We start from the raw sequence: 22,991 nt of genomic DNA, 5'->3' as shown, positions 1-22,991 counted from the left end.
TTCAAAATCCGCTGTCTCTAACCGTTATCAAAGAATTTATACCACAATGCAACGTTAGCAACTTCAACAGGATGATTTGCACTCAAACATCCGCCTATTGATTGAAATAGTCAACACTGATATGCTATATGCCTTTGCCTTTTGAAATGATGCTGAAATAACAGACAATGTTTCTTCTGAAGAAAGATTTTCACTATTACCATTTGAATAGAATAGAAAATTGAGAGAGTTTTCTTTCGCTAAATAATTGTAAGGAAGAGAAATAACCTGAAGTAAAATGCATTCAAAAATGTTTTCTACGGAGAACCAAATCTTTCGGAAATATCGAAAACATCTGGATAGATTCTCACTCAATAAACTTCGTCACTGTTCAGAGTAGCAACCGAGGGAGCAACCACCTGCAAAATTTCACATACCGAGATAAATTAGAAATTGCGAAGTACCTATAGCGTGCTAACAATATTTTTTTCGAAAAATAGGCATAAAACGAAAATGGTTTTCCTGATCTTCATGAAAACCCACAGGCTTGTTGAACTCTAAAATCTACATACTCCTGAAAAATTTGAGATTCATAAATCTAAAATTGCGATTTTTGGCAAGGAAGCCACAGATTACAGAATCTGTGAAGGACACTCATACACATAAACAAAATAAATACCAAAGGAGGCGTGAATCTAGATCCCCCAGGATCTAGGGCTGGTTTACAAGATGTTGAGTTCGATAAGGGCTTTTCTGCCTTCATCAAACAGCTGAGAAGTTATGGTCACGTCCGACAAGACGCCACTGTCTAAACAAATTCTAGAATGGGACCTCCTACTAGGCGCAAGAGAGAATTGAATTCGAATTGTAGAAGATTCAAAGCTCACTCGTGGAGCGTAGAGTGCCCAAATAATATGTCAGTAAAAATCTTGTCTCGTTGTTTTCGAACACAAATTAGCAATTACCCTGATCTGAACTCCATTTACGAATTCACACCAATTTGCCGTGTTTCACACTTTTCACAGTTTAAAGGGACAAGATACGTGCTCCAAACTCGATATCATTAATTGTTTCTTCTTTCTTCTGAAAGCCGTGCCGTTGGGAGAAGTATTCAATTACCTTCCTCTCGAAAAACATTATCGATCCAACGCCAACCTGTCTCACCTAACGAATCAATGATTATTGGAAGAAGCACAGAATGATTAATTACAAATTAGGTGAGGAAGACTGAAACAACAGCTCAATTTTATTGGCTCCTCCGAAAAGAGATGAAGTGATGAATTCAAGACAAGGGTAGCTCGTCGGGAGCGATGTTCATTAATCACTCGCCTCGTGGAACAAGTGTTCGATTCTAGAGCATACAGTTCCTCGGTCAGTAAGTGGTCGCTGGAATGTGACACATTGGTTGCATTAATGACAAATGATTTTCAAAAGGATTCCAGAGAATGGCATATAAAACATTGAAATTACAGAATGACATTATTTAAGATTGTACAGGGTGAGTCTTTGACTCGTACAAATATTCTAAGAGTAGATGCTTGAGGTCAAAAGAAACACTTTTTTTCCATGCCATTTTTTCCTATTCGGCCCTGATATAAAGATATAGCCATTTTAAGTTTTCATATTGAGCTGGAAAAACAAAATTACCTTCAGAATGACTAGCTAAATCTGTGACACTACACATCTGTGGATCTTTTAAACGGAGTTGTATTCAGCCAAAGTACCTACCCAATTTTTCAAATTTCACAGGTAGGGGAACTCCGGGAGTCTTGCTCAGGTAGGAGACTTGAACCAACTCAAATATTTAATTTCAAATGACGCGCTACCGGTATCGTAAATACTCGTAACAAGGCACAACTATTGGTGGCTCCATTTTGGCCGCTACAAGAACAGATCGTATAGATGGAAATGTGATACAAATTCTGAAAGAGCAACTCTTCTAGTAATAAATCTGAAAATATCATTCATCTCGGCGGAACCGTTCGGTCTTGACGAATTTTTAACTGAACCCAACTTTTTCAGGATTTTTGGAAGGTCAGCGTTCGAGTTGTTTATTTCTCAATAAAAAATAACCGTAGATGGAAATGTGATACATATTCGAAAAGAGCAACTCTTCTAGTAATAAATCTGAGAATTTCATCCATCTTGGCGCAACCGTTTGGTTTTGACGAATTTTTAACTGAACCCATCTTTTTCGGTATTTTTCGTCAGCTTTCGAGTCGTTTATCTCTCAATAAAAGTAACCGTAGATGGAAATGTGATACATATTCTGAAAGAGCAACTATTCTAGTAATAAATCTGAAAATTTCATTTATCTCGGCGAACCTATTCGGTCTTGACGAATTTTTAACTGAACCCATATTTCTCAGGATTTTTGGAAGGTCAGCTTTCGAGTCATTTATCTCTGAATAAAAGAATGCGTAGATAAAAATTTGATACATATTCTGAAAGAGCAACTCTTCTAGTGATAAATCTGAGAATTTCATCCATCTAGGTGCAACCATTCGGTCTTGACGAATTTTTAACTGAATTTCAACTATCCCGGACTCTCATTCAATTTTTGAACAAAAATTACTTAGTTTCAAGAGTTGGGTTCTTTGAATTTTTGGTATTTTTATGTTACGTAATGGTCATAATTAGAAAACTGGAAGACGTTGGTGATATCTTGTGTTCGAAAGAGTCATCAAATGAATAAAAAACTATATTCCAAAAATCATTTCATTCGATAAAATCGTTTGTGAGATGTAACTGAAAAAAAAATTTTTTTAATGGTTTTTCAACAGCCTGTATCTTATAAACCGAGCCGATTCGTAAAAAATCGTATAGGAAAAAGTGTTTCTTTTGACCTCAACAATGTTACTGTTAAAATATTTGTACGAGTGAAAGACTCACCTTGTATAGGTTATGATGACGGATTTGTCTCATTTCGCCCTGCCTTAATCTTGAAGAAGTTATCCATTTTAGGATTATAATATTTAAAGCATAACTATACAGGGTGAGTCTTTCACTTGTACAAGCAAAATTCGATGGGATTGAATGGCAGCTCTGTAACCGTAAGAGCTAGGCAAAAATGGATGGCAGGTTTCCGACCTCCATTTTCCAGAGATAGTTAATGGACAAAACTGCAACCCTTTATCTTCTTTTATTTTCAAGTTATAAGTGAAAACTAATTTTTCCTCTATACCTAGAAAATGAGATCCAACTTAATTTTCCGTCTCAACTCCCAGAGTTAAGATGACAACATCAATGTGCTATGTGCTACAATTCTCTGTTTGTAGTAGAAGTTGCTCTGCTCTCACGGGGTTAAATAAGACCGAAACAATGGTTAGCATCTACTCTTCCTCGATGGAATATTTTTTCTGTTGATTATAGTGGTAGACTAGCACGTTGTAGATCTCAAGCTTTGTTGATTTTCATATCAATGGATGTTATGTATCTTGATTATTTTCTATTTTTATTGCTTATTCTTTCGATCCATCCAAAAAATGTTTTCATGATTATATCATTCGTTGGTGTATTGTTTCAGGAAGAGCCTAATCTGAAGGACATACAGTAAATTTGGATGAATAATACATTTTTTGTTTCATTTTGTATCCGACAATTCCTGATCATTTCTCGACATAGAATAGTGCTCAAAGAAATATGAATTAACTGAGTTCCGAGTAACGTTTCAATAGCCTCCATATTTTAATTATTCAGGAAAGCTATGTTAATCAATCATAACATTTTCCATTCTCATGTTCAGCATCCTTTTACTGCCTAGTCACTGTGAAATTTGAGATGAGAGAGCATGGTTGAGTATTATAGGGATTTTATTTTTATCAGTCTGTCATGTCCGTTCTAACATTGTCAGACTCAAGCTCTCTCTCCCGAATAGTTTGGACGTGAATCCTTAGGGGGCAAAGTTAACTTCACGGCCTAACGAGAAGTGAAGTTGGAGTTGTGAAGAACAATAATTATGTAACGATCTTTCGAAAAATTCGTCAAGTCAAGTAGTCCGTGAAGTTGTGAAGGTTGATGGGTCGTGTTTGACAACCAAAACAAAACGTCAACTGTCAAAGTTCCATAGCTTGCTATAAAACGAATTTTTTTTAAACCTCATTATCTGTAGCAGAGAATTGAAAAATTTAGGAGCGATATAAATTGAAAAAATATATCTTTGACACGTTTTTCGTAAAAAAAAATTAGATGTACTAGTATCAACTATAAATAAACTACCAGACAACATAAACATTCTGGACAAAATTTGTTTTCATACATCTGTCAAGGCTTTGATGTTCACAAATTGTTAGTATACATAATATTTATGTGATAGTTTTTAAGGTTTCTCTATTTCTTTTTTTTTTCATTCTGAATAAATTTGTTTATGTTTTGTAATTTACCTAATTTATCCTATACATTGTCAAATGTCTAACGCAATGAATAAAGATTGTTCTTATTGTTATTATAAAGAGTATATCATGAAATAATATATTATTTCATAATAGTTCCAAGGAGGAGTGATACCATATTCTTTACTACAAATTTGAAGTCTTTTCAGGAGTCAAAAACTCAACTATGGAGTGTAGGCACTCAACAGTCTCTAATTATCAATAGAGGACTTTGTTCATTATCAATATTTTCAAATAATTATATTTCGAAGTCAATACTTACAGTTAGAATTGAAGTTTCTACATATGCGGACCTGCAAGAAAAAATAAATCAGTTGATGGACAAAAATGCAAGAGTATAAAAACATTTTTTGAAATATATTGAATAGATAAGGATACCTAAAAAACTCATAATTAAACCGTACTCTACTACACCCACTCAAGTGGAAAGAGAGCAGAGGATCTTTTTATTTTCTTCAACACAAGCCGATATTTTATGCACACTTGTATTCATCCGACCGAATGTTTTAACATTGCGTTATGGGAAAGTCCCCCCACATAACTCTCATTATTTCCTTCTTTGTATTATTCAAAGATTCAATTCCCGCATCAGACTCTAAGAGCGGAAGAGCGAAAAGCAAATAATGCGTTTTTGTGCAGATTCATATTCATGAAACTCTGAAGCTTCCAGAGCAGCATCGCGGTATTTCATTTGGTGCAACAGCAATTACAGAAAAATCCGACAATAAACACAGAAACCCATATATTTTCTCCAGTAAACACTCTGAGTGAATAGCGGTCTGCATTTTCAGGCATCACTTAAATGGGGCAAAATTATTATTGAGATGAATATTCAGATCTACATAAATAATATGGTGCTTTATAAGTGGACCACGGATTTAGAGTGAATGTAGGAATAATTATTTCCTTTCTGCGACATATTTGAAAAAAAAAGAACCTCATACACGTCGAATAACCATCGTTTTTCTCACAAAGTCGATAGGGCCTCAGATTTAAATGAATAATCTTCATCTCCATACTTTCTTGCTCTAGAATCATTTAAAGAAATATGGGTTTGAGTTCGAATTAAAATATAATTATTTCGTACAATTTATGTATTATGAACCAACTGAAAATGTGTTAGTTACAAGCATAGAAATGCATCAACCGAATAGACCGAAATTGTATTGAGCATGTCTTGGTCTGTAAAGTCAGAGCAATTACACTGCTTACCTGACCCACCGCAGACATTACAACAGCTCCACAATGCTTGGATGGAAATTTGGCAAAACATTCCTCAAACTTTTGTTAATAACTTCATCGATACAATGCCAAATGCCTACAGTAGGAGCAATACGAAGAGCAACTAGAGCAAGAGGAGGTCCCACCGGATATTTATTAATTTTTCTCAAAATTTTCTCGTATGCAAAATTATCATATTATGGATGCTTACATATTTTCACTCTGCTTATGTGTTGTACGAGCATCACACAATATCAACTGAATTGTTTTCAACGATATTGAGTGAGCTGAAAGAAGATACAATATTTGTATATGTTCGAAAATTCGAAAACCGAATGATATAACTGAGCTCATTGGCAACAGTTGAATTGATCGAAATTGTAACCACAGGGTTCGAAATTCAATGAAATAAAAATAATAATGGTCAATTATTGTGATTGTATTTTAGAGAGAATATACTAAATTTCCATGGCGTTCAATGAATGTTGTATAAACATTGTATAGGTAATACGAAAGGATTTACTATCCATTCATCTGGAATTGAACAAGTTCTACATTCCATTTAACTCACTATAAATCAATCCTTTTGAAATTGTAAATTTCAGTGGCTGCATTCGAGAAATGTTTCCGGGTAACAATAAAATTGAATTTTCTTCCAATATCAGAAGAAAACATGTCTGTCACTTTTCTCTTATAAATTGTATAAAGCTGACGTGACAATTTTATCTGGGTCGTCTGAATTGCATAATTATTCAATATTATGTGTCACTCCAAATGAAAACTGACTTGTCTCGGAGCATCACAGAAGGAGTCATACAGAATGTTTTATGTGAGCCACCCGGTATATTATTGTGCATCGTGATCATGTTAATCATAAATTCAATTTCATATTTGTGTAAATAATACTTTCTGCAAAGTTTTTAGTATTTTATGGATTTCATTGATGTAGGTACACAAATACAACTCATAAATCAATGATTTGAACAGAAAATAAATTTCGAGGTAGAGATGCAAGAAACGGTGATGGTGGACTACAAAGATCATGTGAAAAAATCCGAAATTATTCATATTTTCAGTGAAGGAGAACTATAATTATACTAATAATATCCCATTGATATTGTTTCAGCCATATACACATTCATTTGTTTCAAATATCGGATATGATGTCAAAGGAAAATAAATTAAAAAAATGGTGGAAAAAATAAATTACATATTACCACTCTAATCTTGTGATATCAAAATTTCATGATCTGCTGTTCCATGTTATTCAGCATACCTACCTATAAACAGCCACTCATGTCATAAAATTTTTATTTATACTTCAACTTCCATTTACAACTCTGTTTACCCGTAATCATCCCCAGAGATAAACATTATTTTGGCTTGCCAATCGTCAATAAAACCAATGTACTGAGAAGATAAAAATAGTCCTCCCCCTGCACAAAATTCGGAGTTTATTATTTGGTAGAAAAATGCAGATCGATTTTTTTATAGGAAGGGTTATTTGAGTTATGTTTCGATGTTTATTAGCTTTGATTTATCATAGTTGTTTACTTTTAAGTTCAAAGAAGAGATATATCGAATAAAGATTGTTCGATCTTATAAATTTTATATTTTATTTCCAAAAAGGCTTATCGTGTGCTATATTACCCGAAATTACTCCTCAATAAACCTACATCAAACACACTGTATCTTGATTATAAAGCCCTTATAATAGTATATAGGTTATTCTGACTCACCTCAGTGTCAAAAATTAGCTTCCGCCCATTTACCAATGAATCACCTTGTATCGAGCCTTGTATAAAAAGTGAAAATTCGGATTCATCAAGATTATTCTTTTCATTCGCATAATAAAAAAGAGTTTGACAAAAACCTTACAATGACCTTATAGTCTTCAGCGCCAAATGGTCTATACAGTTCTGGCACAAAGAGTGAGGGCTGGCATTTTAAAAAACTCAACCTCACTTCTGGTAGAGGAACACGACAAACTTCACAACTATAAAAAGTTGCGTATCTGTTGAAAATAAAAATCGAACTTTTCGAGCATTTTCTAGGAAATAGTCGATACGGAAGATTTGAATTTCATACAATTTTGTTTCATGAAACGCTCACGGAGATAATTCCTACGATAACTTTTCCACTCAAGGACGAGAGGAATATTTTCACGTGAGCCTTTCAATATATTTCGTCCAACAAAAAAATACCGATCAGTGGTGGATATGTTCATCACATACCCTCGTTATCTATCCGATGAGACGCGATGTTATTTCGATTCATTTATATGAAAAGCAGAAGCATTCTCGGAATACTAATAACACTTCATGGCTCGATGTAACCCCTGAAATGACTTATAGGATTTTGTACAGCGTGAATCAGATCGTTTCATATTTTTGCACTTTGTTTGAGCGAAGAACACTTTCGGAACATTTACCTGATCTAATTATACACGTAGATGATTTGCCTCTCGGAATCACCGGTGTTAAAATTTGAATATTTTTTTGCTCAGATACCTACATTCCCCTTGGGTTATTATACATTTTATCACAAAATATTTTATTTTATTTTCTATCTTCCCGCTCTTTCATTGCCGTGTACAAATACTATTTTATATATATTTCACCGTAAGGATTAAATAAAACCCAAAAAATCTTAAATATTCATTATACCTACAGCTCGAAATTTTAGATAAGTCCTTCGGACAACCAGTTCCTTACACAACGGAAGTGGTTATGCGTAGGAAATTGTTATTGTCTTTTCAATAAAAACAATGTGATAAGATTTTTACTTGGGAAATATGGACATTCTAATGCTTGACACCCTAATTCCAACAGTTGACATCCTGTCTTAAGATTTAAGACCTTTCGCTTTGAAATTATTATTTTGTAAGGTGGTTTATTATTATATTAAGAGCGTTGATAACGTTTTTATTGTCCGGTGTGACGTATCATTCAAACTGCTACTACTGATACTTTATTGAATTTGGTTCATTTAGTACTTTCTTTAAGATTGTTGGTTGTGATATTTCCATTGGACAACCAGATATGTCTATGGAAGAACTAAGTTTATATATTATTATTATTTTTTCTCTTCAAATTCAAGAAGAGTTCACAATTTTTTAAACATTCAATTGCACAATATGAAACAATGTAGCAAGAGGAATTTTCCTCCATCACTATAACTATTTCGCAATCCAATTAACAAGTTCCGATTCTGTAAAATTAAAGTTGTCCGGGGGAACTGATTATGAAAAATATTGTGAAATTTCGTGAGATATATACCATAAATAAAGATAAAACTGAAACTGTATTGTTTGAGGAATCTGAGTAATATAATTGTTTCAACAATAATTGATGTATAGTCGGTTTAAAAATACTTTTGAATAGTGGTCCAGGGGACAGGCCAGATTCGAGGTGTTTTTTTAGTATAATTCATTAATTTCTTGAAAAAATAGCTCTGCTCTGTACAGAATCGTAAACAGTAAAAAATTTTCTTTTGAATAAAGTATTCAAACGTAGACAATAAGAAAAAAAATAAAATCCACAATTTCATCATTTGGAAATTTAAAAGTTGACATATCCTACACATGAACAATTTTCCTTAAAGTATAGGAGAAGCCCTTTATTTCTAATTTTTTTGAAGTCTTTTTGGTTAAATATTTTTTAAATGTTCAATTTTTTTATGTCCTGTACTAAGGGGGGAAAAAAACTTCTTTATTTCAAACAAGTATGCTATATTTTTTTTATCTCATGTTATACAAAAAAAATATAATTTAAAAATATTATATATGTCGATATATCACTTCTTCGAATTTTTGATAGAAGGCCATGAAACCATTGACCACAAAATTGTTCACTCTCAATAAATCTCCATCTCCATGACACTAATTACTAACTTTTCGTTCATATAATATCATCTGTTAGCTGAAACATGTATTACTTCAAAAAAATCAAGTAATTCACGTTACACTCAATTCGAATAACTATCGAGTGGAATTTTTACAATAAATTTCATTATAATTAACTCATTAAGGGTTCTCAAATTGAGTACCATCATTCTGTAAACAAATTCGACATCTTTTTCTAACAGAATTAACAGCATTCAACATCATAACGCAGGAAATGTTTCTGATTGCGTTCCTAACACTCTGCTCTAAATCAGCCCTATTTATGACTGTAGTATTCAGAATTTCATTACGTATCCCCATACGAAAAAATCCAAGATATTGAGGTCTGCTGATTTTGCTGGACATCCACTGATTCCCGAATAAACTATTCAATTTGAAAAGTGATGTTTTTTTGTGATTCCATATCGTTCTGATATAAAAGTTGTCTATATTTCTGGCAGTGCTTCTTTTTAGAAATAATCTATAGTAAAAAATTCATCTCATTCCCCTTTACTATTATAATGTATTGAAGTATTCTATGTCCACTTCATTCATAGTATAATGTATGAGACACTCGACAGTTAGTGATTATTTCACTTCACATCTGTAGTTTAAATAACGAAGTTGTTTTTTGCATTCTTAGTACAAGAGACTGAAAAAAATGAATCTAGTGTAGTATCCCCAGTGAAGAAGCGACTATAGAAAGTTTTTATCGTTTTTAGATATTTTCTAAAATAAAGAAATAATGGCACATTTTCGAAATCGACAAAATATCCAAATTTGGTTATATCTTCAAGGCAAATGAAGATATCGTGAAACGTTTTCTACTAAGGGACACTAAGGCAAATCGAGCCTCCTTTCAACGTTTTTCCCTATCTAACAAAAAATATATATTGATCATTCTTAATATTTTACCAATAACTAATAATCAATTTTTTATGATTTTATTTCTGATTGATAATGAGAAATAAGGTCTATGGGATATTGAACTCAGCTGACCCAGCAAAATAAACATATGAAAAATTTCACATGAACATGAGTCAGAAATGTTTCGTTTCAGAAATGTTTTTATTGACAAATGTATTTCATGCGTCCGTATCACAAACTGCATGCTTCCCTAAACCAATTTTCAAATTTCAATAAATGGGTGGTATATTGAATCAGGATGAAATATTCCATGGATAATATTTTTTCAATAACAACTACTGTAGGGGTGAACCTGGTTTGCGCATCTATCTCTGATTGAATCGGCTTCAAATTGGGCTTTTTAGTTGCAATAAATCTATTCGACACAATCTAACGTTGAATATTTTTCATTAGTGTGTCGCTGAAGCGATTAATTAAAATCATCGATCACAATGCCCGTTCGAATCAGTCGTTTTCAGACATATTTATTGTACATACTGCGTGTTGGTTGATCAATAGTCATTAGTTTCTATTCAGTACCCATAGCAAGTGATGAAACGCTCGATCAGAATGAAATTAATCGAATGAGCTTTTCAATCCCTGAAGAACAACTTTATTGATGGCAACAAAATTTCTTTCAGGAAAGGATTAAGAAACCCAATGGTGATGCGTAGGTATTTGTAACGATAAATGAGTGATTTGTAAGTAGGAAAGTGTTCTGTAGAACACCGGATAAATAATCAATTATTGGAGGATCATATTTCTGAAGAAATTATTAATTTAAGTCCTCAAATAGCCTCAACCATTATGCCAACACCTAACAAAATATGAGACAAGGAAATTGAGAAAATTGTAAAAATAAAATACAGAAGTCAATCTTACTATATTATATTATACCTACATAAAATTATTCTTCAAGTTTCGTGAACAAAATAACTGATGCGGAAACAATAATGAGGACATTTTGAGTTGTTACTATGCAATAAAGTAATCGTATTTTGTTTCAGGAGTTCAATTTCATCGTTTCAATAGGATTTCATATGTTCTTTTTTTTTCAATTTTCGAAAAAAAATTCACACATTCATAACAATAATCCTCCTGGAAAATTTTTGATTCGAAGGCATAGATAATTCACACGGCTTGTGTAAGAATTTTTATGTTAATTATCATTTTTATCTTAATTCTAAGCATCCATCTCCTTTTGTCCTCTTTTATTAAAATGCATGTCTTTTAAAGACTAGGACCTAGGACGATAACTACTAGAGGATGAGACTTTGTAAGGCCGAATGGAGTTTAAATATGCAATAGTATACATATTTCAAAGCCTGAGGGAGTTATAATAATGCAGAGTTTCATATCTAAAAATTTTTTGACTTATTATCATTGAATTCTAGACTAATTAAGCAGATTTTGATTTTACAACTTGCTTTTCAAATAAATCAGTAAGTACCTAAGTGAAATTAACGTTTGTCAGAATTTAAATCAAAAATACAGTGTGAGCAATCAACGGGTTTTCTATGGACATTTTTACAGAATATAGAGACATATTCTTTCGTATGTCTCACCTACCTCCCTGTGAAGGGTGTATTTCAATCTCATCAATTCGGTGAGTTTTTACTTTCAGTTTGACGTGTTCGCCTTCATCATTTCTTGTTGTATCGTTTATTGACCATCGTTGTCATTTGTATTTGTGATATTGTTTTGACTGTGATTTTATTTTATTTAAGCCTTGAAAAAGAGTAAAATTTGCTCGAAACGTCGGCCAATCGAAAAGGATTGTTTACTGTCACCCAGCCCTACAAACCACTAACATTTTCGTCTATAGAATATAGAGATTTGGATGAACACCGTCTTGTCTTGGCCTCATCAATCAACATATACATTTTTTATTCGAAATTTTCAGTCAATCATATTGTCCTATGAAAAATTGCGATAAGAATTCTTAGCTTGTGAAAATATGCAACTCTTAAATGCTTTTTTTTACTCCTCCGATATAATTGAAACAGAGCAAACCTAGTGAATATCTACTATAGATGTAGATGCAAAATGGCGCATGGACTGGTCAAATATCTGTCTGATTCAGATACTATAGAGTTTCACTGAAAAGTTCTCATTCGTATATTAATTAATTAGGTAAGATGCATTGCTCATGTGTTCATCCATCAAATGAGAACTTAGCAACCTTTATTCATTGAATGTGTTTAGAAATCAGCTGATTTATAGGTTTCGAAAATCGCTCTATTCAGCCAAATCGCTACGTCTTGCCGGGTGCAAAAAAAAAGTCGAATGATCAGACCGTGCCAAGGTTACACTTCAAACCCTGAATATTGGAAAAGACCAAAAAACTCGAGAAGATTGAGATTTTTGACGTTAACCAAACGCAAATATACAAAAATAAAGAATCCACGTCAGTTTGACAAAACTGACCAAAGTGAGGTTAAAACTTACCACAGACAGATGTGGGTAATATCAATTTGACTGATAGAGAATGGTGGTCTTGGCATCGGTATTCATTAAATTCAATCGGCTCGAAACAGTGGATCTTTGGCTCACTAGTTATGACCTATAATAATTGCTACGACCTTATTTCATATACACATAGGCAATTCAAATTACTTGATTTTCATCCCAACAGTTCTAAATTTCATTATCAATACACGCATTGAATGTTTTCAGTAAAAGTCTATGGTAAATCAGAAAAAAATTCTTACCAGTGCATGCGCCATTTTGCAGCCAGGACCAATAGTAGATATTTCGAGGGATTATTTTATATTGCGATATATCATTCGCTTTACTACATCTGAAGCTACTCTGCTATTTTGACTTTGATTCACATGTATAGATAGGGAAAAGAGTCATAGGTCAATTTTTCTCTACAAGAATCAAAAGCATGACGATTAATTCCAGTTTTCCCCCCACATATATCTACAGCTATTCACCTATGAAGAGCTCGTCTTGTTCAACGTTCTACATCTGAATTTAATATCCACTATGAGCGTCTCTTCGAATCATTGATCTGGAGCGAGGGAAATAAACAAAGTGAATACCAGTTAGGTGAACGAATGAAGTAGGTCGATGTTTGATGGAATTCTTCTGGTCTAAAACCTTTGAGGTATTAGAGGGATTATGGAGGATGATTACATAGAGACAAGTGGAAACAGGAAAACATCCATCCGAGATGTTTTCAGGATTCCCCTCATTATTCTCTCAGTGTATAACAACCTTCATGTATTTTCAGTATCTTGAGAGAATCCAATTGGTCCTTTCATTATTTGGATGGCGCAGCTTTGAAGTAATATTTGGGAAGTATGTTTTTTTTTCACAAGAAGATTGTCAGTTCATGCATAAATTTCATCAAAAAAGTTATTTCTCTGAAAAGGGCTAATATCTACAGTTAAGTTAGTAATTAATAATAAAATACATTTCACAGGACATTTTAAGGTCAAATATTCAATGAATTATGGAAATCCATTCACATTTATTTTAGCACACGGTTGGCCATGGAAATTTGACACATTTCACTCTGTATAGTACGAAAATCTGGGGTTATGAAGCTTGCCAAAACATTTTTGGGTTTTAAATCAACGCTCAGTTGCCCGTTCTACGTAAAAGCTTCTGTTATTACGTATTTTATCACAATGTCGAATCTCTTCGGATATGACGAACACAATTGAAGTTTATACAAACTGATTGAAGGCATACCAAATCCAGTTATTTGCATGGAAAATACAAGAGATCAGTATAATATCATAATATGTACTAGTTTGAGGAGAGTTAATGTTCGTTATCTTCTTTGGCTAAAGTTTGAATACGTTATATCAGTTGTAGATTTCAAAAATTATTAACCAGAAGATGAAATACATATGATGCAGTGGTTGGAAATGGTTATCTACCGAAGGAATTAACAGATAATTACAAGAATGTTAAATTCTTCAACAAAATCATCTCGCATCAATATAAGTCGAAGTAATTAAAAGAAGTTTCAATTCAAGATGAACTTCACCTTCGAACAAAAATTTCACATGAACAAACAATTAACAGGACAACTAGCGCGTATTTGTGGCTGTTAATCTCAATACATTGATATAATAATTAATAATAATAATTAGGTATTTATTGGTACCTCAAGACATTTACAATGTATAGGACAAGTCAAATGCAAAATAAAAAAATCAAACTTTAATTCACTCAAACATAAAATTCCCAAATAGCACCACTTTTTTGGGTCTCCCAATAGAAGGAAATTCTTTGTCATCCTCTTCAGTCACAATCTTTCTGATTGTGGAAATATTCAGCTGAAATATAAGTCGTTTAGATTCAGATGAAGCATTATATAAATTCTCTTACATATACAATGTTCGCTACCGTCTGACGTATTGTGGATTTTAGAATATCAGGGTATAACTATTTGAATGAGCGAACCTGAATTCTAAATAGCACTTCTTGAAACCCTGTTTTTTTTTCAATCACTTTCGGCATTTTCGTAAAAAAAATTCATATTAGTGGTGGCAACGGCGTCATGACATTTCATGAGTGCCAACCTTACTCCGTTCTAGTTACAAAAACTTGAGAAAATTATTTCATGGCCAACCGACTGCTAAAATAAATGTGAATGGAGTATTTTATGTACTATTCATAGCTTAATAATCGCTTTGAATTGACTAGCAGTCAGTACATGGAGACATCGGGTTCAATTATGACTCGCGTCATAATTTTTTCATTCCAACTTTATTCGGAAAAGTTGAAATAATAAATTGAGAAATTTTAGGAATAATGATCTCCTCTTCGCATTCACGGCATGTCTTAGAACTCCATCTTCAAAACCAAATTCCTCCCCATGATAAGGTTCCTATGCGACGTCTATGGAAGGTGGATATTCTTAAGCGAGTTGGTATAACGAGTGAACTTTTCGGGGTGTATAGGAAGTAACCCGGCTGTATCTATCCTGGATATCCGGACTGAAGTCTCCATCGGAATAGATAGTCAGAGATTTTCTCGTTTGTACGCGAGTTTCAGAACGTGATAGTCGTGTCGTAACACTTTCCGTAATTCTTCCAATGCATTTCACGGAATCCTAGAAGGACTCTTTCGTATCTTCCATTTTCCCTTCCGTTTTTGATAGAAATTTACTTGCTATGGGAATTTGAATTCTGACTGTTTCGCAAGTGGAATCGAAAGCAAAAGAAAGAGATGGAGTTGTAGATGAGGACATCTAGTGATGATTTTTATCACGATAATTTCGAAAATTTGCATTAAATATTATTTAACCACAACACGTATTTCGGTATCACAGTAGCATCTTCAGGTGGGGGAAGATAAACTCCAGTTCACATTACACGCTATGATTAGCTCTTCAATTGTCCACATAATCAAGTTAATGATAAGTGAAGTCTATCAAATGTACTCCAAACCACAGCATTATGCAAGTTTAAACTGAATAATTATGAGTTTCATTCATGAATTTTTCAAATGCGCCGCGGAAACTATTCAAAATCATTCTTCAAATATGAGGTTTTAGAATTTAAATCGCTTCGTCTCTAGTTTACAATTTGGCAACAGCGCCTACTAGAAGAAGAAAAAAACAATGGCTTGTTTAAAAATAACAGCTGTTGATGTACAGCCATCATAAGTTGCGTACTCAGCAACCGGCCATAAAAATCCCATAAAATTTTACGACCTTCCTCATTCGTCGCAGAATTCATAGACAGCCATCTTTGTCTATCTCATCAAGATAGAGTGTATTTGTTGTCTTTTATTGTCAACGCATATTTCAGTCGATGTTGCCAACTTGTGCAATAGAAACGAAACGCTTTATATTTCAAATACCCATTTATATTTTTCATTTTTAAGTACTTAAAATAATTTTTTTGGGAAACGGTTGAAATGGTTATTTCAAAATGTGACGTTTCAAAGATATTTCATAAAAAATACATCATTTTCGTCAGAAGGAGTATTCCCTATTTAAAAGAAAACTTCGAAGATAATTCTTGCACAAACCATACATAACAGTTCTTTATTGTCTTTAAACAAGTGGCCATCGAACTAGGGTCCTTCAGCCTTTTAAATTTACAGTTTTATTTATCATTTTTTTTAAAATAAAATACAATACACAAATATCTTACAATAATTATTTAGCTGGTATTCAACATTTTCAGAAGGGTCTGTGTGGGATGTTTTCCTATAGTCCTATTCGTTTCATTATCGTGGTATTGTATAATTATATCATGATGCTATTCTATCAGCTTAGAATGAAACTTCATGTTGAGTCTCTCGATTCTTTCATTTATTGGTTCAATTCCTGTCTTTTCGCATAAAAGTTGATTCGGTGGATTATGGAGAACATTGTTTGGGTGTCGCATTCGTGTTATCTTTCTTAGGGACGTTGTCTCTTCTACTTGCAGATTTTTTATTGCTCTGTTTCCTATATGTTAATTTAGCAAAATATGTGGCTCTGGAGATAGTCTTTTTCTTTATCATCTTCGTGGGAGCATTAAAATTGTATCTATTGTCTATTTGAACCCCCAAATATTTTATAGTCGGCGAAGGTCTTATGTTTACTCCATTGATATTAATAGTTGGTGCATTTGGGTTGATTATGTGATCAATGATTATAAACTGAGACTTAGTTGGATTTGGTTCCAACCTCCATTTGTGGAACCATAGTGTGAAGGTATTTACATCTTCTTGTAGGCTTTATATGCAACTTTGTAATGATTTTTTCATGTACTATCAGTGTTGTGTCGTCAGCAAATTGTAGTAGGACATATTGTTTCCTAGGTGGGTTGATGTCTCGGTTGATGTACATATCATAACAGTAAAATTTATATATTGATGTTGATAGTGGAGATCCTTGAGCCGATGCACAAACCGTTTACATAAATTGAAGGTTTTATTGAAGGAATAGGTGAACTTTCACCAGAAACATCGGAGTTGACAAAAATTCAAATGAATTTGGAACATATTTCTCCCCTTGAGAAGCCTTTTTCTGACAAAATACAGAACTCATCAAAATAAAGCAAGTCGTTGAATGATCGTGAACATCATATATAACGTATAGAAGATTTCTGACAATGATTTCACTCAAATTGTGTAAAAACATTTCCCAAATTGAAGGCATATATTGCTTTCCCCTTATAAATTCAAAAACATGTGACCTACCTACATCTAAGGCGTATTTTATCGGAATTTTCCATCTCATTACGTCATAGGAATGAGGCGTTGCGTCCTGACATCCAAAGGAAACAAAAGCTGGTTCTCAAAGGAAAATCATAATTTCATTGCCAACTCTCCAGTTATGGATTCCATCAATTCTTAGAAATTTCATTTCGAGGGCGTAATTGAGAATCGCTTCGGCATCGCAGAATTCAAAAGTGGCTACCAATATTAGATAGTGTGATTGTTCGAAGAGATTTAACCATGTTATCATTCTTTGTAGAATTTATTTCACCTAAACTGCTCAAAAATTTAGATGGATATTCGAGAGAAACTTTTTTGCACTTGAGTTAAATGTTTGCGTATTACATCAAACTAAATATGGTCGTTATGGCTTAATTTAAAAAATTACATTTTTCGTAGCTCTATAAACCATATAATCAAGAATAAACATTTCTATGTGTATACAGACTGAGTCTGCAACTTCGAATAAATTCAATGATTCAAATACAGTTTTTTTGTGTGAATATACTCGGACAAATCGATTAGTATTTCAAGTTGCGCTCTATTTGATGTAAATTATTAAACAGCGGGTCTCTAATTTAAGATAAGAGGGTCACGTATTATTTTCTGGAAGTTGGAGTGAAAAGTAAACTCCAAACAACCTGTATTTATAAAACCATCGCATTCGCCATATGTAAAATGGAAACTAGAATACCAATATAAGAATACAGTATAAAACTGTATTCTTAAACAACTTCTATGTTTCTTATGCTTTTATTATATTAGGGATTATATTAGAGACTAGTAAACCCGTACATCTACCTTTATAGGTACAATACAATGGAACTTTAAATGACAATGAAGTGAAGCCATAACTCTTTAATTTGACCATCTGAGAATAAGCCGCCTAGCCCAGCGTCTTTATATTCTAGCAGATAAGCATTGACCTGATTATTTTTATTTTTAAGAGTTGAAGGATATACTCCGCTGAAAATATCAACCGGAAGTGTGTTCCAAAATTTATCACTTCAGCAGAAAAAAAAGTTGACTGATAGAAAACGCAATAGGTACATAATATAAAGGGTCATTATTTTCAGTCAGAGATAATCTGCAGGCGAGTATACCAGATTTTGATTTGATTGAATGAATAAACACTATATTCCAACTCTGTTTCAAATCGGAATTAGAACAAAAAAATACCTTTGAAAACACCTATCCAATAATAATAATAATGTTTGAGCATTCAATCTTTACTTGATGAAGCGTTGCATACGTCCATAATTCGAATTTCTATCACTGTTAAATACATGACAAGTACAAAAGAAAAGCTGATTATGTACATGTATAGCATCAACACTTTCAAAAATGAATTTTTCACAATTCATTCTTTAAATTTCTTCCTTGAAAATTTCCCATGGTAATCAAAGGTATTTCATATTCTTCAGAATGACTGATGATGCAGCATTTATATTAGAATTTATCGAAATATTTTGATTATCTGTGATAAATATTTACAACGTTTCGGCAAGCATTCGCCAGTCATTTTCAGGAATTCTCTTGTTGGTTCGAAAAAAATCTGACCACATTATGTCGAATGAAGTGTTACTGAATAGATAGTATCGTCTCCAACGATTTTTCCTGAAATTTGAATATCTGGAAAAGTAAGAATAATGAAGTAAGGATAACTCAATCGATATTGAAATTAATTAATCTACAAACCTGCCTCGCAAAAACTGAAAACGTTGTCTTCACACCTGTTTATCTTTGGAACTGAAAACTTTTTTAATTGAACTCTTTTGATTGTATTGGAGATGAGCCGATATTACCCTTGGAAGAAAATTCCATTCAATCTTCAAATTATCGACTGAATCTTTTTTCTCTTTCATTTCATCCGGTTATTATGTGTATAATGATACAAAGTTTAATTTATTTTTCGAGTCATCAAAATAAATTTTTAGAAGTACAAAGTGTGGCGCGAGCCCTGAAGAATAGCTCTTCAAGGATTTATAAAATTGTGTTTTGTCATATGCAACTAGAAAGGATGTAACTAATTTAAATTATCTGAACAGATTTTTCATATGGTTTCTTGGTACCAAGTTTGGGGGAAGTTGCAACTATGTTGATTAAACTTCCGAAATTTTCAATTACCCAACTTTAATTTCAATAGCTGGAGAGTAATTGAGTGGAATTAAACTCATAAAACTTATCCCTGAATTTTTGATAAGTTTCAACAACAATTAGTCCAAAAGTTGAAGCCGAGCCCCATGAATATTATGATGATGTATTAGATAATTTTGTCCGGAGTTGCTCTGAAACTTCATTATGCATTCTATTTAACAACTACAACAAGCCTACCTTGCAGATATTCATTCGAAGAACTGCATAATATCGGTTTGTATCAATTCGAGTTTGAAATTTGTTCTGAATCGTTTTTCGTTTAAAAGCACACAAACATATTTTTATTCTTGATAGATCGTTTCTAACGCTCGAACAAAATACGAATGATTGCACACAACGTAACGGCAAAGAGACCAACCCTCAACTGAGCCAAGCAGATCCAAAAGCCAACCGCCTGGTGTGAAGCACAGAGAAGGAAAGGAGATCGACCAACATTGGGAGCGTCGATAGGAGAAAGGGAGGGAAATTGGAGATTTATCCCATTCGCTATCTTTGAGGTGAGGCTGACCGGAAGATGTGAAAGTTTTACCGGATCAAAAAGAGGCGAATATTTTATGAGATGTAGTATACTTTATAGTTCAACTGGCAGCAAGCAACCTATTTCGGGCTGTCATTCCGAAATTCATCTGAAAGGCGTAATGAATTCTATATATCTACCTACTGAATACTGGAAGTCACCTGCGATCGTGTGAAAAAGAAAGAAATAAAAATATTACTTAAGGAATCCAACAAAACGAAGAGTGATCAAAACACTTTCAGAAAGAGATCAAGGTGTATGTCACCTGGAATATCTATGCGAAGAAATGAATCATTTGGAAAAAGCCTCAATTCCTAATGGGTATGTTCCGAAATAAATCAAGAGGGCGATAAAACCATTTATTCATTGCTGTATCCCGTTACCGGGAATAAATCTACAAAAAGACAAAAAAAATAAATAAAGGTGCGAACAGACTTATAATTCCTTAGGGCTAATTGCGACTATGTGCCCTCCTGTGACTAAAGAGACCCAACCGTGACCTACAGATCCTTCCACACTCTGGGCATGGATAGCCACCAACCAGATCTGGCCGCCGCTGTATCTTTCTCGAGTCTCCATTATAACTGTGTACAAAAGACCTCCACTGTGACCTGTCAAACGCTAGTTGTTCCCAGTTATGATTGGCATTAACTGATTTTAGGGATCGATGTAGTATATCCTTAAACCGCTTATACTGGCCTCCTTTTTTCCGGGCTCCCTCAGTGAATTCGCCATACAGAGTTATTTTGGGGAATCTTGTGTCTTGCATCCTCAGAATGTGGCCGCTCCATCTGAGTCGGGCCCTCGTTACTTGAGTCTCAATTGTTGTACAACTCGCACTTTGCAAGAATTCTGCATTCGAAACTTTGTGGAACCATCTGAGGTGCATTATCTGTCTTAGATGACGTTGTTGCGTTTGTTCAAGCTATTTAATATGTTGCCTGTAGGGCGTCCAGCTTTCGCTTCGGTGAAGAAGCGTTGGGAGGACCACTGCTTTTCAAGCAGATGTCTTGGTCTTCAGATTGAGGTCGTGTCCTTTAGCTTCCAAAATGCCTGTGATGCCGAATTGATACGGTTTTGTATTTCCGTGTCTATGTTAGCCCTAGTATTTATGAAGCTTCCCAAGTATTTGAAATGCTCGACGTGTTCTAGAGTTTCATTCTCCAGGCTGATATCTGTTTGAACGCTTTCTGGCGAACTAACCAGGATTTTGGTTATATTGAGTCTAAGGCCCAAAGCTTCGTATATATATTTATAGGTGTCCAACATTATCTGTAGATCCTCTGAGCTGCTAACGATAAGTGGGCAGTTTATAATACTATAATCTTACACAAAAACTTGGACGGGTGGTAAATCATGCAAAGGATCAAATCGAGCCAGTCTTGCAAGCGGGAATACCTTGCGATTGCGGTGAGATCTACATCGGGAAAATCAACAAAAAATTTAAAGCAAGAGCCAGAATACACGATTGAAATTATCCAATAAATCAGACCAATAAGTCAGCATTCGCTGAACACAGAGGGATGTACACCACGTAATATTCTCGAGAAGAGGCTCATGCAGCACAAAGCGCTTGGCTGCGTTTCATCGATAAGATTCACGATAAACCACATTGAAATGGAATGGATGGACCAATGACCTAACCTAACTCTATAATCGGTAAGTTCACGTCCTTGGGTTGACATGCTGAATTGTTTCACAGGAGTAGGACTGGTAATAAAACGACCAAGTAGAACTAAGCCAACGTTTCGTCCATATATTTGGACTTCCTCAAGGCTACAGAGATAAATACAAAAAAATGTCATCAGTCAAAGCACTACGTTAATGTATAAATAAAAACAGAAAAGAGTGACAACAACGTGAAAAACAAAAATAAAATAACAATCTTACCAAGTTCGTTAGGTCAAATATATGATGGATGTTACAATTGGTTGCAGAGACACTTATCTTCTTCGAATAAATGTATATTTCGATGTGCCTAAGTCTTATTCTGTTCAGCAAAGTGTCTCTGCAACCAATTGTAACATCCATCATATATTTGACATATGATAATCTAAGATCGAAATTCCTTTGAAGATGCCTACCACACTTGACAAAACGTCAGGTTAAATATACAAAATCACGACTAGAATGGCTAAGGCCCGGTTATTCAGTTCGGGATTAAAGTTGATCCTAGATTGATTTTGACATTTCAGTTCAATGGACGAGTTCAGAAACGTTGCAAATATTCCTTGCAAATATTCGACTAAACACTAACAATGACAACGCATTTCTTTTGAATTATATTTGTGTCTTTCGGTTGCTTTAATCATTTTACAATCCATGGAATGTCGCCGTCTTTCAAATCAAAGTGATATGGAAGAAAATTCATATTGTGTTTTCAAGGTAAGTTTTGACATTATTCAGGCGGTTTTTTTTCGTGTTTCGTGATAGTGTCAAAGTTTTATGTGATGGTAGTACTGGCTAGTGCATCAGAACACTTGACACTGTTGACAGTGACAGTTCGCAGTTTGCAGATTTTCGGAACGAATAAGGTTGCAACGGCTGTTCTCCGAGAACAGTTTATTTGATAAAACATAACCTAATATCAAAGAGAAAACAGTTTTAGCATCTACTTCTTAAATCTCAAATATTACACGAAATATCACTTTTATTAATACCACACAATTAAAAAAACACCTTTGAATAAAATCAATGTAACGATAAAAGTCTGTATGAACTAAAAGTTAAAATTAACACTAACGAATACATATATATTTAT

At 33.7% G+C, this 22,991-nt stretch overlaps 1 protein-coding gene across 1 annotated transcript in view; it reads right to left on the bottom strand.

Annotated features, from left to right (window-relative positions):
- The window catches only part of LOC123315167 (cadherin-87A), a 139,742-nt gene that overhangs the window by 70,297 nt on the left and 46,454 nt on the right, over positions 1 to 22,991 (bottom strand). The window contains exon 2 of the mRNA XM_044900763.1: positions 4,633 to 4,663. The gene's annotated coding sequence lies outside the window, so the exon portion shown is untranslated. The remainder of the gene's footprint in view (positions 1 to 4,632; positions 4,664 to 22,991) is intronic.

Source organism: Coccinella septempunctata, chromosome 6 (assembly GCF_907165205.1).
Source record: "Coccinella septempunctata chromosome 6, icCocSept1.1, whole genome shotgun sequence".
NCBI lineage: Eukaryota > Metazoa > Arthropoda > Insecta > Coleoptera > Coccinellidae > Coccinella > Coccinella septempunctata.
The sequence above is the reverse complement of the archived record's forward strand: the minus strand, read 5'-3'. Positions and strand labels throughout refer to the sequence as shown.